The sequence below is a fragment of the Ranitomeya imitator genome, chromosome 5 (assembly GCF_032444005.1).
Source record: "Ranitomeya imitator isolate aRanImi1 chromosome 5, aRanImi1.pri, whole genome shotgun sequence".
Taxonomy (NCBI): Eukaryota; Metazoa; Chordata; class Amphibia; order Anura; family Dendrobatidae; genus Ranitomeya; species Ranitomeya imitator.
Genome location: NC_091286.1, coordinates 125,673,557 through 125,693,068, shown reverse-complemented (window position 1 = coordinate 125,693,068; position 19,512 = coordinate 125,673,557). Strand labels below are relative to the sequence as shown.

At 38.1% G+C, this 19,512-nt stretch overlaps 8 non-coding genes across 8 annotated transcripts; all 8 read right to left on the bottom strand.

Annotated features, from left to right (window-relative positions):
* Window positions 1–5,278: 5,278 nt before the first annotated feature.
* On the bottom strand, window positions 5,279–5,361 carry TRNAL-UAA (transfer RNA leucine (anticodon UAA)). Its single transcript has one exon. It is a non-coding gene; the product is annotated as a tRNA-Leu (tRNA).
* A 1,002-nt stretch (window positions 5,362–6,363) lies between these two features.
* TRNAL-UAA (transfer RNA leucine (anticodon UAA)) lies at window positions 6,364–6,446 on the bottom strand. Its single transcript has one exon. It is a non-coding gene; the product is annotated as a tRNA-Leu (tRNA).
* A 1,003-nt stretch (window positions 6,447–7,449) lies between these two features.
* Window positions 7,450–7,532, bottom strand: TRNAL-UAA (transfer RNA leucine (anticodon UAA)). Its single transcript has one exon. It is a non-coding gene; the product is annotated as a tRNA-Leu (tRNA).
* Window positions 7,533–8,534: 1,002 nt separating this feature from the next.
* TRNAL-UAA (transfer RNA leucine (anticodon UAA)) lies at window positions 8,535–8,617 on the bottom strand. The gene has a single exon. It is a non-coding gene; the product is annotated as a tRNA-Leu (tRNA).
* A 1,004-nt stretch (window positions 8,618–9,621) lies between these two features.
* Window positions 9,622–9,704, bottom strand: TRNAL-UAA (transfer RNA leucine (anticodon UAA)). Its single transcript has one exon. It is a non-coding gene; the product is annotated as a tRNA-Leu (tRNA).
* Window positions 9,705–12,022: 2,318 nt separating this feature from the next.
* TRNAL-UAA (transfer RNA leucine (anticodon UAA)) lies at window positions 12,023–12,105 on the bottom strand. Its single transcript has one exon. It is a non-coding gene; the product is annotated as a tRNA-Leu (tRNA).
* Window positions 12,106–15,459: 3,354 nt separating this feature from the next.
* Window positions 15,460–15,542, bottom strand: TRNAL-UAA (transfer RNA leucine (anticodon UAA)). The gene has a single exon. It is a non-coding gene; the product is annotated as a tRNA-Leu (tRNA).
* A 2,314-nt stretch (window positions 15,543–17,856) lies between these two features.
* TRNAL-UAA (transfer RNA leucine (anticodon UAA)) lies at window positions 17,857–17,940 on the bottom strand. Its single transcript has one exon. It is a non-coding gene; the product is annotated as a tRNA-Leu (tRNA).
* Window positions 17,941–19,512: the final 1,572 nt, after the last annotated feature.

The following is a 19,512-nucleotide window of genomic DNA, read 5'->3' as shown; positions in this document are numbered from 1 at the left end:
GCTGGTATGGTGTAGAGCAGCCATTGGTACTAAGGGACGAGATTATCAAGCCTTAATAGAACCAGTGTACACCGACAGTAGGCCCACTATACTCACAGCACGAGGGGTAGTCGAGGTACACCGGGGACGAGTGCTGGTACGACTTTTGAACTGTGGAGAGGAAGAGGTCACTTTGCCAAGGTATGCTACAGTGGCAAAGCTATATACTGTTGACAACAATGCCATCACAACCATTGAGCCCTTAGAACCAACCTGTCAGGTGGAAGTCAACGGCTCAGATGGAGAATTGGAGGATTGGTGCCAACAGCTACACGTGGGCATAAATTCAACACCTACCCATCAAAAACAAGGGGTGTATAGGCTAGTGACGGAATAAGAACAAGTCTTCAGTAAACACCCATTGGACTTCGGACGGATAGAAGGGGTAGAACACACAATCCCCACCGGTGACCATCCCCCAATAAAAGAAAGATATAGACCCATACCGCCCGCTCACTATCAATGTGCAAAAGATATGCTGAGGGATATGAAACAGGCCGGGGTAATAAGAGACAGCTGTAGCCCCTGGGCGGCCCCTCTAGTGATTGTCAAAAAAAAAGACGGAACCATGAGGATGTGCGTAGACTACCGGCAGATTAATAACATCACCCATAAAGACGCCTACCCCTTGCCTAGGATAGAAGAGTCCTTGACCGCTTTGAAATCTGCTAATTATTTTTCCACCTTAGACTTAACAAGCGGGTATTGGCAAGTCCCTGTGGCTGAGAGAGATAAGGAAAAGACGGCATTCACCACACCAATGGGTCTAAGTGAATTTAATCGCATGCCGTTCGGACTCTGCAATGCATCCGGTACCTTCCAGCGGCTGATGGAATGCTGCCTCGGACACAAGAACTTCGAGACCGTCCTCCTGTACCTAGATGATGTGATCGTCTACTCAAAGACTTACGAACAACACTTAAAAGACCTGGCAGAAGTGTTTGAAGCCTTATCCAGGTATGGCATGAAAATCAAACCATCCAAATGTCACCTTCTCAAGCCAAAGGTACAGTACCTGGGACATATCGTGAGTTCGGAGGGAGTAGCACCGGATCCCGAGAAAATAACCGCCATAAGGGATTGGCCGAGACCTACCAGCGCAAAAGAAGTGAGGCAATTCCTGGGATTGGTGGGTTACTATCGCAGATTTATAAAAGGATTTACCAAGTTGGTAGCACCCTTGCAAGACGCCTTGGTAGGGCAGACGAAGAAACCTTCAAACCGAAACCCTCCTTTTCAGTGGAACGACGAAAGGGAAGACTCCTTTGAACAACTAAAGAAGGCACTAACCGGTGAAGAGGTTCTGGCATACCCAGATTACCATCAACCTTTCATTCTCTACACTGATGCCAGTAATGTGGGACTAGGAGCGGTGCTGTCACAAAAGCAAGAAGGTCGGGAGAAAGTCATCGCCTTTGCAAGTAGAAAGCTCCGGCCTACTGAAAGAAATCCAGAAAATTATAGCTCCTTCAAATTGGAACTACTGGCAGTAGTTTGGGCTGTGACTGAACGTTTCAAACACTATCTGGCCGCTGCAGAATTTATTGTCTATACTGACAACAATCCGTTGACCCACCTGGACACAGCCAAATTAGGTGCGTTAGAACAGCGATGGATAGCCCGGTTATCTAATTACAACTTCAAGATCAAGTATCGAGCAGGTCGCAAGAATGGAAATGCCGATGCCCTATCCGGATGCCACACTTGAGAGATGTAGAAGAAGAAACGGGGGAGCTTGAAGAAATTGAACTACCAGCCTTCCATCATCCCAAGGCAAAACATCATCAGTCAAGTACCTATCAGAAACAACAAGAGGTGAATTTTAATCCGTTAGCACACCATAGATAGGCTGACACCCAAGACAGCAATCCGGCTGTCAAGTTGGTGAAGGAACTGTTAACTGAGCAAAGTGCATATCCCGATGAGGATGCCCCAGAAGAGACGCATCAACTCTGGAAAGAGAGAGGCAAAATGTTCCTGTATCAAGGGAAGCTCTGTAGAAGGTACACCAATCCGAAAACACATGAATTGGTTTGGCAGATTATCGTGCCTAAACAAGATGTCAAGATGGTCCTCGAAGCTTACCATAATGGTGCTGGTCACTTCGGTTGGAAAAAGTTAGAAGTACTTCTAAGAGAAAGATTTTATTGGGTCGGGATGAGAAAATCAATCGAACAGTGGTGCAGAAATTGTGGCCCGTGCAACCTCAGAAGAAACGATCAAAAGAACCAAAGAGCACCACTGCAGCCCATAATCACCAAACAACCACTTGAACTTGTAGCCATGGACCACGTGAAGTTGACACCAAGCCGGTCCGGCTATGTCTATGCCTTGACCATCGTGGACCATTATTCACGCTTCTTGGTAGTAGTACCCGTAAAAGATCTGACAGCAAAAACAGCAGCCAAAGCGATCCAAACGTACTTTTGTAGACCCCATGGATATCCGGAACAGGTTCTCACCGACCAAGGTACAGCCTTTGAATCAGAGATCTTCAGAGAATTTTGTAATATCTATGGTTGCAAAAAGATCCGGACGACGGCCTATCATCCACAAACAAACGGCTTATGCGAGAAGATGAACCATATTGTAATAGACCTACTAAAGACTTTACCTGAGACAGAAAGGAATCAATGGCCAGAGAAATTGCCTGACTTGGTGGATCTGTATAATCATGTCCCGGTGAGCTTCACCAACTGCACCCCAGCTTACCTTATGCGTGCAAGACCCGGCCAATTACCAATTGATCTAGAAATGGGAATTCTGAAACCAGACGTAGAAGTTCAAGACTCTAATTGGGATATCATACGGCAAAAGCAGTATCGCCAAGTGCAAGAGAGTGTGGAAAGAAGCCTTCAGCAAACTAGAGAAAGACAAGAGCGAACTTTCAACCAGAATGCTCTAGCGACCCCATTAAGACCGGATGACCAAGTGCTCAAGAGAAATCGTCGAACCAATAAGCTAGACAATCAGTGGGAAGCCGTACCCTACACAGTTTTACCAACAAGAATGGATAATCCTAAAATGTGTCTCATTAGCAAAAATGGAGGCTTAACATCTGTACTAGTGTCAAGAGACAATCTTAAATTATGTCCGGAAGCATTGAAAGAGCCAGAAGTTGTCCAGCCAGAACCAGAAGTTATTCAACCCATGCAGGTCCAACCAGTAAAGGAAAAAGAAGAGGAAATGTATCACACCTGTATAGGAGACTTTCCCAAAACCCTACTAACATACCATGGTGCAGTAGTGGTTCCCATGGTGGCCTTTTACCCAACACCGAACCCAATACCAGAAGTCCCAAGACAGGAAGAGGCTGACCCCGTACTACGGGAGGTTCCAGGCCAGGAAGAACAGATTCCTGATCAGAGTAATCCAATTCACGGTGGACTTGCCAACTCCATAGTCATGGAATTATCTTTAGCAGAGCGGGCAGATACTACATCCGCAGGAGACAGTAGTACACCACATGAAGAGATACCGCTATTACGTAGATCACAGCGTAGTACCCAGGGTCAATTACCGGCCAGGTATGCAGATTACCAATTATAAAACTATAGTCATTGTTATCATTCTGCAACGTTTAAGACCAGTACCTACAGAGACTTGTCTGTATGAACTTCTTGCATATTCTTGAACTTATCAGCCCGGAGGCACTAAATCAAAGCTCCGGAAAGACTGCTTTTTGAACTTTGCTTTTTGCTCTTTTTGAACTTTCTTTAGACTTTATATTGACAACTTCGTTGGAAAAATGGAACTAAATTCCTGGACACAAAGTGCAGTGCCTTTCCTAGTACCTTCAAGGATAGAACTGTATTAATGGACGCTATTTGAAGTGACTTTTTACAGAACTCTATTTTTATTTCTTTGAGTGGTTTTTGTAACTTTTCATTTTTAAGACTCTGTACATATTAATTGTTATTTCAAAATGTTATCGTCCCACAGTCCCGGAGTACTGTTCTTAACTAAGGGGGAATGTGGCACCCCCTAGGGGTATTTGCCACAAAAACAGTTACTGACACTGGATACAAATACTAAAATAGCAAGACTGCACTACCACCTCCGGCCAGAAGGGGGAGCTCCAGAGACTCCCCTTGATCCATTCTGGTCTGAGAGAAGAACTGGCAGTTGGGCTAAGGAGCTGAAAGTGAGAGGTCATACAGCTGAATTTCTAACAGCCCTATGACGGTTTCCAGGCCCAAATCACCGGCCTGAGGAGAAAAGGGACAGAGAAAAAGGACATTGTGAGAACCGGGTAGCATTAATCACTACCCAGAACAGGCGCAAAGACGGATACCGGATCCGTGGCTGTACTCATTATATATAATACAGCAACCGGAAAAACGTGAGGTGATATCAGCTTCACTAGGGCCAGACGCAGCAACGGACACAGAGTTCAGCGGTACTCCTGGAGGGGGTAAGCCGATAAAAGGACTCGGGTTGCCCGTCGAACCAGGACCCGGAGGGGACAGATTGGGCTGGCAGCCAGTTCACATACAGCAGCAGGGCCACACAGAAACTGCGTACAATAAGAGGCGAAGACCCCGGCAGGGTCAAAGTAACTCAGAGTTCCCATACAGACTCCGGTGACAGGACTGGTTGTAAATCCCTTTATGTTGAAGTAAACTGGTTAAATGTTTCAGTGCCTCAGTCTTTCATTTGGACAATAGCCATCTATCCAGGATCGGGATCATCACCGCTGGGAGAACCTGCTGCTGATCAAGTAAGTGCCTGTTCCCTCACGATACCCTTACACTGTGCATTGCCTGAGGCCACAGCACCGGGTCAAGCCACCCGTGACATACCCCTCAAGAGACAGACCCCATTGGTCCGGTGCTGGGTACCCCGGTCTCCTGGGCGTCACAATCTCATAATGGAAAAAATTAACATTAAAGGGCGATAGTCAGGGGTACTGAAAGGTTAATACTGTGCTATCGGGCAACAAGAACTTTTCTTTTGCTCAAACATTACTCCATTTTCAGAAACCTTGTAGAATTTGAAGTATAAAAATCATACCAGGAGTGGGGTTCGAACCTCCTCAATTTTTAAGTTTGGAACTTACTGTAATATCATGCTCTAATGTACTAGAAATTCATCTCATAATGGAAAAAATTAACATTAAAGGGCGATAGTCAGGGGTACTGAAAGGTTAATACTGCACTATCTGCCAACAAGAACATTTCTTTTGCTGAAACATTACTCCTTTTTCAGAAATCTTGTAGAACTTCAAGTGTAAAACTCATACCAGGAGTGGGATTCGAACCCACGAGGATACATATCCATTGGATCTTAAGTCCAACGCCTTAACCACTCGGCCATCCTGGTGAATGCACATGAATTTTTTTATTTCATCGGCAGCTAGTGTTTATTGAAAGTGAACTCTCTTACGAAGTTTGCACTAACAATTTTTTTTAAGACACTTATCAAGAGCCGGACACAGATTTTTACTGGGAACCTTCCTGTTGACTGTAAATTTCATCCAGAAAAAAATATTTTTCCACTATATGTAGATTTTCATTTTTCATTACATGTTTAGTGTGGTGACCAAGAGTGAATATTGGAATAAAATGCCATCGAGATTTGTCAACAACACTAAGCACAAAGTTTTAGTTTCTTTAAACACTTTAACTTCTCCAAAAAATCTCACAGTTGTCAAATTAATCACTTTACCATAGGCCAGATTTTCTCCCGCATATTTTACATTTCATGACATCCTACGTACACTGGCCATCTTTCTTTCTGGATTACCCCCCTCTAGTAGATAATGTTTTTTGTGAATGGATTGCGTTATATTTCTATATTTCTCATATTATTTTAACTTCAAATGTTTCTTTGGTACTGTAATTTGAATATTTACCTCAGATATTCAAATTTGTCTTAATCCCTACATTTCCTCAATATTTAAGTTTGGAACTTACTGTAATATCATGCTCTAATGTACTAGAGATTCATCTCATAATGGAAAAAATAAACATAAAAGGGCCATAGTCAGGTATATTGAAGGGTTAATACTGTTCTATCGGGCAACAAGAACTTTTCTTTTGCTCAAACATTACTCCATTTTCAGAAACCTTGTAGAATTTGAAGTATAAAAATCATACCAGGAGTGGGGTTCGAACCTCTTCAATTTTTAAGTTTGGAACTTACTGTAATATCATGCTCTAATGTACTAGAAATTCATCTCATAATGGAAAAAATTAACATTAAAGGGCGATAGTCAGGGGTACTGAAAGGTTAATACTGCACTATCTGCCAACAAGAACATTTCTTTTGCTGAAACATTACTCCTTTTTCAAAAATCTTGTAGAGCTTCAAGTGTAAAACTCATACCAGGAGTGGGAATCGAACCCACGAGGCTACATATCCATTGGATCTTAAGTCCAACACCTTAACCACTCGGCCATCCTGGTGAATGAACATGAAGTTTTGGATTTCGTAGGCAGCTAGTGTTTATTGAACGTGAACTCCATTACGAAGTGTGCACTAACAAATTTTTTTTAAGACACTTATCAAGAGCTGGACACAGATTTTTACTGGGAACCTTCCTGTTGACTGTAAATTTCATCCATAAAAAAATATTTTTCCACTATATGTAGATTTTCATATTTCATTACATGTTTAGTGTGGTGACCAAGAGTGAATATTGGAATAAAATGCCATCGAGATTTGTCAACAACACTAAGCACAAAGTTTTAGTTTCTTTAAACACTTTAACTTCTCCAAAAAAGCTCATAGTTGTCAAATTCATCACTTTACCATACGCCAGATTTTCTCCCGCATATTTTACATTTCATGACATCTACCTACACTGGCCATCTTTTTTCCAGGATTACCCCCCTCTAGTAGATAATGTTTTCTGTGAATGGATTGCGCTATATTTCTATATTTCTCATATTATTTTAACTTCAAATGTTTCTTTGGGACTGTAGTTTGAATATTTACCTCAGATATTCAAATTTGTCTTAATCCCTACATTTTCCTCAATATTTAAGTTTGGAACTTACTGTAATATCATGCTCTAATGTACTAGAGATTCATCTCATAATGGAAAAAATAAACATAAAAGGGCCATAGTCAGGTATATTGAAGGGTTAATACTGTGCTATCGGGCAAAAAGAACTTTTCTTTTGCTCAAACATTACTCCATTTTCAGAAAAATTGCAGAATTTGAAGTATAAAAATCATACCAGGAGTGGGGTTCGATCCTCCTCAATTTTTAAGTTTGGAACTTACTATAATATCATGCTCTAATGTACTAGAAATTCATCTCATAATGGAAAAAAAAAACATTAAAGGGCGATAGTCAGGGGTACTGAAAGGTTAATACTGCACTACATGCCAACAAGAACATTTCTTTTGCTGAAACATTACTCCTTTTTCAGAAATCTTGTAGAATTTCAAGTGTAAAACTCATACCAGGAGTGGGGTTCGAACCCACGATGATACATATCCATTGGATTTTAAATCCAATGCCTTAACCACTCGGCCATCCCGGTGAATGCACATAAACTTTTCGATTTCATCGGCAGCTAGTGTATATTGAAAGTGAACTCTCTTACGAAGTTTGCACTAACAAATTTTTTTTAAGACACTTATCAAGAGTCGGACACACATTTTTAGTGGGAACCTTCCTGTTGACTGTAAATTTCATCCAGAAAATAATATTTTTCCACTACATGTAGATTTTCATTTTTCATTACATGTTTAGTGTGGTGACCAAGAGTGAATATTGGAATAAAATGCCATCGAGATTTGTCAACAACACTAAGCACAAAGTTTTAGTTTCTTTAAACACTTTAACTTCTCCAAAAAATCTCACAGTTGTCAAATTAATCACTTTACCATAGGCCAGATTTTCTCCCGCATATTTTACATTTCATGACATCCTACGTACACTGGCCATCTTTTTTCTGGATTACCCCCCTCTAGTAGATAATGTTTTTGTGAATGGATTGCTCTATATTTCTATATTTCTCATATTATTTTAACTTCAAATGTTTCTTTGGGACTGTAGTTTGAATATTTACCTCAGATATTCAAATTTGTCTTAATCCCTACATTTTCCTCAATATTTAAGTTTGGAACTTACTGTAATATCATGCTCTAATGTACTAGAGATTCATCTCATAATGGAAAAAATAAACATAAAAGGGCCATAGTCAGGTATATTGAAGGGTTAATACTGTGCTATCGGGCAACAAGAACTTTTCTTTTGCTCAAACATTACTCCATTTTCAGAAACCTTGTAGAATTTGAAGTATGAAAATCATACCAGGAGTGGGGTTCGAACCTCCTCAATTTTTAAGTTTGGAACTTACTGTAATATCATGCTCTAATGTACTAGAAATTCATCTCATAATGGAAAAAATAAACATTAAAGGGCGATAGTCAGGGGTACTGAAAGGTTAATACTGCACTATCTGCCAACAAGAACATTTCTTTTGCTGAAACATTACTCCTTTTTCAGAAATCTTGTAGAATTTCAAGTGTAAAACTCATACCAGGTGTGGGGTTCGAACCCAAGAGGATACATATCCATTGGATCTTAAGTCCAACGCCTTAACCACTCGGCCATCCTGGTGAATGCACATGAAGTTTTGGATTTCGTAGGCAGCTAGTGTTTATTGAAAGTGATTTCTCTTACGAAGTTTGCACTAACAAATTTTTTTTAAGACACTTATCAAGAGTCGGACACACATTTTTAGTGGGAACCTTCCTGTTGACTGTAAATTTCATCCAGAAAAAAATATTTTTCCACTATATGTAGATTTTCATTTTTCATTACATGTTTAGTGTGGTGACCAAGAGTGAATATTGGAATAAAATGCCATCGAGATTTGTCAACAACACTAAGCACAAAGTTTTAGTTTCTTTAAACACTTTAACTTCTCCAAAAAGTCTCACAGTTGTCAAATTAATCACTTTACCATAGGCCAGATTTTCTCCCGCATATTTTACATTTCATGACATCCTACGTACACTGGCCATCTTTTTTTCTGGATTACCTCCCTCTAGTAGATAATGTTTTTTGTGAATGGATTGCGCTATATTTCTATATTTCTCATATTATTTTAACTTCAAATGTTTCTTTGGGACTGTAGTTTGAATATTTACCTCAGATATTCAAATTTGTCTTAATCCCTACATTTTCCTCAATATTTAAGTTTGAACTTACTGTAATATCATGCTCTAATGTACAAGAGATTCATCTCATAATGGAAAAAATAAACATAAAAGGGCCATAGTCAGGTATATTGAAGGGTTAATACTGTGCTATCGGGCAACAAGAACTTTTCTTTTGCACAAACATTACTCCATTTTCAGAAACCTTGTAGATTTTGAAGTATAAAAATTATACCAGGACAGGGGTTCGAACCCTGTCAATTTTTAAGTTTGGAACTTACTGTAATATCATGCTCTAATGTACTAGAAATTCATCTCATAATGGAAAAAATAAACATTAAAGGGTGATAGTCAGGGGTACTGAAAGGTTAATACTGCACTATCTGCAAACAAGAACATTTCTTTTGCTGAAACATTACTCCTTTTTTTAGAAATCTTGTAGAATTTCAAGTGTAAAACTCATACCAGGAGTGGGGCTCGAACCCACGAGAATACATATCCATTGGATCTTAAGTCCAATGCCTTAACCACTCGGCCATCCCGGTGAATGCACATAAACTTTTCGATTTCATCGGCAGCTAGTGTATATTGAAAGTGAACTCTCTTACGAAGTTTGCACTAACAAATTTTTTTTAAGACACTTATCAAGAGTCGGACACACATTTTTAGTGGGAACCTTCCTGTTGACTGTAAATTTCATCCAGAAAAACATATTTTTCCACTACATGTAGATTTTCATTTTTCATTACATGTTTAGTGTGGTGACCAAGAGTGAATATTGGAATAAAATGCCATCGAGATTTGTCAACAACACTAAGCACAAAGTTTTAGTTTCTTTAAACACTTTAACTTCTCCAAAAAATCTCACAGTTGTCAAATTAATCACTTTACCATAGGCCAGATTTTCTCCCGCATATTTTACATTTCATGACATCCTACGTACACTGGCCATCTTTTTTCTGGATTACCCCCCTCTAGTAGATAATGTTTTTGTGAATGGATTGCTCTATATTTCTATATTTCTCATATTATTTTAACTTCAAATGTTTCTTTGGGACTGTAGTTTGAATATTTACCTCAGATATTCAAATTTGTCTTAATCCCTACATTTTCCTCAATATTTAAGTTTGGAACTTACTGTAATATCATGCTCTAATATACTAGAGATTCATCTCATATTGGAAAAAATAAACATAAAAGGGCCATAGTTAGGTATATTGAAGGGTTAATACTGCACTATCTGCCAACAAGAACATTTCTTTTGCTGAAATATTACTCCTTTTTCAAAAATCTTGTAGAATTTCAAGTGTAAAACTCATACCAGAAGTGGGGTTCGAACCCACGAGGATACATACCTATTGGATCTTAAGTGCAACGCCTTAACCACTCGGCCTTTCTGGTGAATGCACATGAAATTTTGGATTTCGTAGGCAGCTAGTGTTTATTGAAAGTGAACTCTCTTACGAAGTTTGCACTAACAATTTTTTTTAAGACACTTATCAAGAGTCGGACACACATTTTTACTGGGAACCTTCCTGTTGACTGTAAATTTCATCCAGAAAAAAATATTTTTCCACTATATGTAGATTTTCATTTTTCATTACATGTTTAGTGTGGTGACCAAGAGTGAATATTGGAATAAAATGCCATCGAGATTTGTCAACAACACTAAGCACAAAGTTTTAGTTTCTTTAAACACTTTAACTTCTCCAAAAAAAGCTTATAGTTGTCAAATTCATCACTTTACCATAGGCCAGATTTTCTCCCACATTTTTTACATTTCATGACATCCTACGTACACTGGCCATCTTTTTTTCTGGATTACCTCCCTCTAGTAGATAATGTTTTTTGTGAATGGATTGCGCTATATTTCTATATTTCTCATATTATTTTAACTTCAAATGTTTCTTTGGGACTGTAGTTTGAATACTTACCTCAGATATTCAAATTTGTCTTAATCCCTACATTTTCCTCAATATTTAAGTTTGGAACTTACTGTAATATCATGCTCTAATGTACTAGAGATTCATCTCATAATGGAAAAAATAAACATAAAAGGGCCATAGTCAGGTATATTGAAGGGTTAATACTGTGCTATCGGGCATCAAGAACTTTTCTTTTGCTCAAACATTACTCCATTTTCAGAAACCTTGTAGAATTTGAAGTATAAAAATCATACCAGGAGTGGGGTTCGAACCTCCTCAATTTTTAAGTTTGGAACTTACTGTAATATCATGCTCTAGTGTACTAGAAATTCATCTCATAATGGAAAAAATAAACATAAAAGGGTCATAGTCAGGTATATTGAAGAGTTAATACTGTGCTGTCGGGCATCAAGAACTTTTCTTTTGCTCAAACATTACTCCATTTTCAGAAACCTTGTAGAATTTGAAGTATAAAAATCATACCAGGAGTGGGGTTCGAACCCCCTCAATTTTTAAGTTTGGAACTTACTGTAATATCATGCTCTAATGTACTAGACATTCATCTCATAATGGAAAAAATAAACATAAAAGGGCCATAGTCAGGTATATTGAAGGGTTAATACTGTGCTGTCGGGCATCAAGAACTTTTCTTTTGCTCAAACATTACTCCATTTTCAGAAATCTTGTAGAATTTGAAGTATAAAAATCATACCAGGAGTGGGGTTCGAACCCCCTCAATTTTTAAGTTTGGAACTTACTGTAATATCATGCTCTAATGTACTAGAAATTCATCTCATAATGGAAAAAATAAAGATTAAAGGGCGATAGTCAGGGGTACTGAAAGGTTAATACTACACTATCTGCCAACAAGAACATTTCTTTTGCTGAAACATTACTCCTTTTTCAGAAATCTTGTAGAATTTCAAGTGTAAAACTCATACCAGGAGTGGGGTTCGAACCCACGAGGATACATATCCATTGGATCTTAAGTTCGACGCCTTAACCACTCGGCCATCCTGGTAAATGCACATGAAATTTGGGATTTCGTAGGCAGCTAGTGTTTATTGAAAGTGAACTCTCTTACGAAGTTTGCACTAACAAATTTTTTTTAAGACACTTATCAAGAGTCGGACACACATTTTTACTGGGAACCTTCATGTTGACTGTAAATTTCATCCAGAAAAAAATATTTTTCCACTATATGTAGATTTTCATTTTTCATTACATGTTTAGTGTGGTGACCAAGAGTGAATATTGGAATAAAATGCCATCGAGATTTGTCAACAACACTAAGCACAAAGTTTTAGTTTCTTTAAACACTTTACCTTCTCCAAAAAGCTCATAGTTGTCAAATTCATGACTTTACCATAAGCCAGATTTTCTCCCGCATATTTTACATTTCATGATATCCTACGTACACTGGCCATCTTTTTTTCTGGATTACCTCCCTCTAGTAGATAATGTTTTTTGTGAATGGATTGCGCTATATTTCTATATTTCTCATATTATTTTAACTTCAAATGTTTCTTTGGGACTGTAGTTTGAATATTTACCTCAGATATTCAAATTTGTCTTAATCCCTACATTTTCCTCAATATTTAAGTTTGGAACTTACTGTAATATCATGCTCTAATGTACTAGAGATTCATCTCATAATGGAAAAAATAAACATAAAAGGGCCATAGTCAGGTATATTGAAGGGTTAATACTGTGCAATCGGGCAACAAGAACTTTTCTTTTGCTCAAACATTACTCCATTTTCAGAAACCTTGTAGAATTTGAAGTATAAAAATCATACCAGGAGTGGGGTTCGAACCTCCTCAATTTTTAAGTTTGGAACTTACTGTAATAACATGCTCTAATGTACTAGAAATTAATCTCATAATGGAAAAAATTAACATTAAAGGGCGATAGTCAGGGGTACTGAAAGGTTAATACTGCACTATCTGCTAACAAGAACATTTCTTTTGCTGAAACATTACTCCTTTTTCAGAAATCTTGTAGAATTTCAAGTGTAAAACTCATGCCAGAAGTGGGGTTCGAACCCACGAGGATACATACCCATTGGATCTTAAGTGCAACACCTTAACCACTCGGCCTTCCTGGTGAATGCACATGAAATTTTGGATTTCGTAGGCAGCTAGTGTTTATTGAAAGTGAACTCTCTTACGATGTTTGCACTAACAAATTTTTTTTAAGACACTTATCATGAGTCGGACACACATTTTTACTGGGAACCTTCCTGTTGACTGTAAATTTCATCCAGAAAAAAATATTTTTCCACTATATGTAGATTTTCATTTTTCATTACATGTTTAGTGTGGTGACCAAGAGTGAATATTGGAATAAAATGCCATCGAGATTTGTCAACAACACTAAGCACAAAGTTTTACTTTCTTTAAACACTTTAACTTCACCAAAAAAGCTCACAGTTGTCAAAATCATCACTTTACCATAGGCCAGATTTTCTCCCGCATATTTTACATTTCGTGACATCCTACGTACACTGGCCATCTTTTTTTCTGGATTACCCCCCCCCCCCTAGTAGATAATGTTTTTTGTGAATGGATTGCGCTATATTTCTATATTTCTCATATTATTTTAACTTCAATTGTTTCTTTTGGACTGTAGTTTGAATATTTACCTCAGATATTCAAATTTGTCTTAATCCCTACATTTTCCTCAATATTTAAATTTGGAACTTACTGTAATATCATGCTCTAATGTACTAGAGATTCATCTCATAATGGAAAAAATAAACATAAAAGGGTCATAGTCAGGTATATTGAAGGGCAGTGGCGTAACTACAAAGTTAGGGGCCCCGGTGCGAACTTCCAAATGGGGCCCCCCCCCCGCAGCCCTGCCATACAACTCAATGTAACCCCCATAGAATAATGGCCACACATGATGCTCAATACTGTATAACGGCCACCACACATGATGCTGCATACTGTATGATGGCCACACATGATGCTGCATACTGTATACTGGCCACACATGATGCTCCATAGTGTATAATGGCCACACATTGCTCCATACTGTATAATGGCCAGACAGTGCTCCATAGTGTTTAATGGCCACACATTGCTCCATACTGTATAATGGCCAGACAGTGCTCCATACTGTATAATGACCACCCACACATAGTGCTACATAGTGTATAATGGCCACACAGTTCTCCATACTGTATAATGATCCCACATAATGCTCAATACTGTATAATGACCACAAATGATGCTCCATACAGTATAACGGCCACACATGATGCTCAATACTGTATAATGACCCCCCTCCTGTATGCATGGCTCATCTCCCTCCTATCCCATATACATAGCTCATATTACCCCTCCTGCATGCATGACTCATATCTCCCCCTGTATGCACGGCTCATATTCCCCCCCTGTATGCATGGCTCATATTCCGCCCCTGTATGCATGGCTTATATTCCCCCCTGTATGCATGGCTCATATTCCCCCCCCCCCCCCCCGTATGCATGGCTTATATTCCCCCCTGCATGGCTCATATTCCCCCCTGCATGGCTCATATTCCCCCCTGCATGGCTCATATTCCCCCCTGCATGGCTCATATTCCCCCCTGCATGGCTCATATCCCCCCCTGCAAGGCTCATATTCCCCCCTGCATGGCTCATATTCCCCCCTGCATGGCTCATAGTCATATTCCCCCCTGCATGGCTCATATCCCCCCCTGCATGGCTCATATCCCCCCCTGCATGGCTTATATTCCCCCCTGCATGGCTCATATCCCCCCCTGCATGGCTTATATTCCCCCCTGCATGGCTTATATTCCCCCCTGTTTTTTGTGAATGGATTGCGCTATATTTCTATATTTCTCATATTATTTTAACTTCAAATGTTTCTTTGGGACTGTAGTTTGAATATTTACCTCAGATATTCAAATTTGTCTTATTCCTCACATTTTCCTCAATATTTAAGTTTGGAACCTACTGTAATATCATGCTCTAATGTACTAGAGATTCATCTCATAATGGAAAAAATAAACATAAAAGGACCATAGTCAGGTATATTGAAGGGTTAATACTGTGCTATCGGGCATCAAGAACTTTTCTTTTGCTCAAACATTACTCCATTTTCAGAAACCTTGTAGAATTTGAAGTATGAAAATCATACCAGGAGTGGGGTTCGAACCTCCTCAATTTTTAAGTTTGGAACTTACTGTAATATCATGCTCTAATGTACTAGAAATTTCCTCTCATAATGGAAAATATTAACTTTAAAGAGCGACAGTCAGGGGTTCTGAAAGGTTAATACTAAACTATCTGCCAACAAGAACATTTCTTTTGCTGAAACATTACTCCTTTTTCATAAGTCTTATAGAATTTCAAGTGTAAAGTTCACACCAGGAGTGGGGTTCGAACACACGAGGATACATAACCATTGGATCTTAAGTCCAACGCCTTAACCACTCGGCCATCCTGGTGAATGCACATGAAGTTTTGGATTTTATCGGCAGCTAGTGTTTATTGAAAGTGAACTCTCTTACGAAGTGTGCACTAACAAATTTTTTTTAAGACACTTATCAAGAGCCGGACACAGATTTTTACTGGGAACCTTCCTGTTGACTGTAAATTTCATCCAGAAAAAAATATTTTTCCACTATATGTAGATTTTCATTTTTCATTACATGTTTAGTGTGGTGACCAAGAGTGAATATTGGAATAAAATGCCATCGAGATTTGTCAACAACACTAAGCACAAAGTTTTACTTTCTTTAAACACTTTAACTTCTCCAAAAAAACTCACAGTTGTCAAAATCCTCACTTTACCATAGGCCAGATTTTCTCCAGCATATTTTACATTTCATGACATCCTACGTACACTGGCCATCTTTTTTTCTGGATTACCCCGCTCTAGTAGATAATGTTTATTGTGAATGGATTGCGCTATATTTCTATATTTCTCATATTATCTTAACTTCAAATGTTTCTTTTGGACTGTAGTTTGAATATTTACCTCAGATATTCAAATTTGTCTTAATCCCTACATTTTCCTCAATATTTAAGTTTGGAACTTACTGTAATATCATGCTCTAATGTACTAGAGATTCATCTCATAATGGAAAAAATAAACATAAAAGGGCCATAGTCAGGTATATTGAAAGGTTAATACTGTGCTATCGGGCATCAAGAACTTTTCTTTTGCTCAAACATTACTCCATTTTCAGAAACCTTGTAGAATTTGAAGTATAAAAATCATACCAGGAGTGGGGTTCGAACCCCCTCAATTTTTAAGTTTGGAACTTACTGTAATATCATGCTCTAATGTACTAGAGATTCATCTCATAATGGAAAAAATAAACATACAAGGGCCATAGTCAGGTATATTGAAGGGTTAATACTGTTCTGTCGGGCATCAAGAACTTTTCTTTTGCTCAAACATTACTCCATTTTCAGAAATCTTGTAGAATTTGAAGTATAAAAATCATATCAGGAGTGGGGTTCGAACCCCCTCAATTTTTAAGTTTGGAACTTACTGTAATATCATGCTCTAATGTACTAGAAATTCATCTCATAATGGAAAAAATAAAGATTAAAGGGCGATAGTCAGGGGTACTGAAAGGTTAATACTGCACTATCTGCCAACAAGAACATTTCTTTTGCTGAAACATTACTCCTTTTTCAGAAATCTTGTAGAATTTCAAGTGTAAAACTAATACCAGGAGTGGGGTTCGAATCCACGAGGATACATATTCATTGAATCTTAAGTTCAACGCCTTTACCACTCTGCCATCCTGGTGAATGCACACAAAATTTTGGATTTTGTAGGCAGCTAGTGTTTATTGAAAGTGAACTCTCTTACAAAGTGTGCACTAACAAATTTTTTTTAAGACACTTATCAAGAGCCGGACACAAATTTTTACTGGGAACCTTACTGTTGAGTGTAAATTTCATCCAGAAAAAAATATTTTTCCACTATATGTAGATTTTCATTTTTCATTTCATGTTTAGTGTGGTGACCAAGAGTGAATATTGGAATAAAATGCCATCGAGATTTGTCAACAACACTAAGCACAAAGTTTTAGTTTCTTTAAATACTTTAACTTGTCCAAAAAAAGCTCATAGTTGTCAAATTCATCACTTTACCATAGGCCAGATTTTCTCCCGCATATTTTACATTTCATGACATCCTACGTACACTGGCCATCTTTTTTTCTGGATTACCCCCCTCTAGTAGATAATGTTTTTTGTGAATGGATTGCGCTATATTTCTATATTTCTCATATTATTTTAACTTCAAATGTTTCTTTGGGACTGTAGTTTGAATATTTACCTCAGATATTCAAATTTGGTTTAATCCCTACATTTTCCTCAATATTTAAGTTTGGAACTTACTGTAATATCATGCTCTAATGTACTAGAGATTCATCTCATAATGGAAAAAATAAACATAAAAGGGCCATAGACAGGTATATTGAAGGGTTAATACTGTGCTATCGGGCAACAAGAACTTTTCTTTTGCTCAAACATTACTCCATTTTCAGAAACCTCGTAGAATTTGAAGTATAAAAATCATACCAGGTGTGGGGTTCGAACCCCCTCAATTTTTAAGTTTGGAACTTACTGTAATATCATGCTCTAATGTACTAGAAATTCATCTCACAATGGAAAAAATAAACATTAAAGGGCTGGGGTACTGAAAGGTTAATACTGCACTATCTGCCAACAAGAACATTTCTTTTGCTGAAACATTACTCCTTTTCCAGAACTCTTGTAGAATTTCAAGTGTGAAACTCATACCAGGAGTGGGGGTTCGAACCCACGAGGATACACATTCATTGGATCTTAAGTCCAACACCTTAACCACTCGGCCATCCTGGTGAATGCACATGAAGTTTTGGATTTCATCAGCAGCTAGTGTTTATTGAAAGTGAACTCTCTTACGAAGTTTGCACTAACAAATTTTTTTTAAGACACTTATCAAGAGCCGGACACAGATTTTTACTGGGAACCTTCCTGTTGACTGTAAATTTCATCCAGAAAAAAATATTTTTCTACTATATGTAGATTTTCATTTTTCATTTCATGTTTAGTGTGGTGACCAAGAGTGAATATTGGAATAAAATGCCATCAAGATTTGTCAACAACACTAAGCACAAAGTTTTAGTTTCTTTAAAAACTTTAACTTCTCCAAAAAAGCTCGCAGTTGTCAAAATCATCACTTTACCATAGGCCAGATTTTCTCCCGCATATTTTACATTTCATGACATCCTACGTACACTGGCCATCTTTTTTTCTGGATTACCCCCCTCTAGTAGATAATGTTTTTTGTGAATGCATTGCGCTATATTTCTATATTTCTCATATTATTTTAACTTCAATTGTTTCTTTGGGACTGTAGTTTGAATATTTACCTCAGATATTCAAATTTGTCTTAATCCCTACATTTTCCTCAATTTTTAAGTTTGGAACTTACTGTAATATCATGCTCTAATGTAAAGGAGATTCATCTCATAATGGAAAAATAAACATAAAAGGGCCATAGTCAGGTATATTGAAGGTTAATACTGTGCTATCAGGCAACAAGAACTTTTCTTTTGCTCAAACATTTCTCCATTTTCAGAAACTTTGTAGAATTTGAAGTATTAAAATCATACCAGGAGAGGGGTTCAAACCCCCCCAATTTTTAAGTTTAGAATTTACTGTTATAACATGCTATAATATACTAGAGATTAATCTCATAATGGAAAAAAATATATATAAAGGGCGTATTGAAGGGTTAATTGAAGGGTTAATACTGCACTCTCTGGCAATAAGAACAATTCTTTTGCTGAAATATTAATCATTTTTCAGAAATCTAGTAGAATTTCAAGTGTAAAACTCATACCAGGAGTGGGGTTCGAACTCCCTCAATTTTTAAGTTTGGAACTTAATGTAATATCTGTTGTGAATTCTGTGGCCAAGCTCCCTCCTGTGGTCGTGAGTGGTACTGCGGCTGTTTCTGTCTATAAGCTTCTTTTGGTGGATGAGAGTGGTACTGCGGCTTCTGAGTTTCCTTACTCAGGTGATGAGGTTAAGTCGTTAGGTGCTGCTCTATTTAACTCCACCTGGTGCTTTGATCCTGGCCTCCAGTCAATGTTCTAGTATTGGTCTTGCTTCCTCCTGGATCGTTCCTGTGGCCTCTCTATCCTGCATAAGCTAAGTTCTGCTTGTGTTATTTTTGTTTGCTATATTTTCTGTCCAGCTTGCTATATTGTTTTTTTCTTGCTTGCTGGAAGCTCTGAGACGCAGAGAGAGCACCTCCGTACCGTTAGTCGGGGCGGAGGGTTTTTTGCCCCTCTGCGTGGTTGTTTGTAGGTTTTTGTGTTGACCGCAAAGCTATCTTTCCTATCCTCGGTCTATTCAGTAAGTTGGGCCTCACTTTGCTAAATCTATTTCATCTCTGTGTTTGTA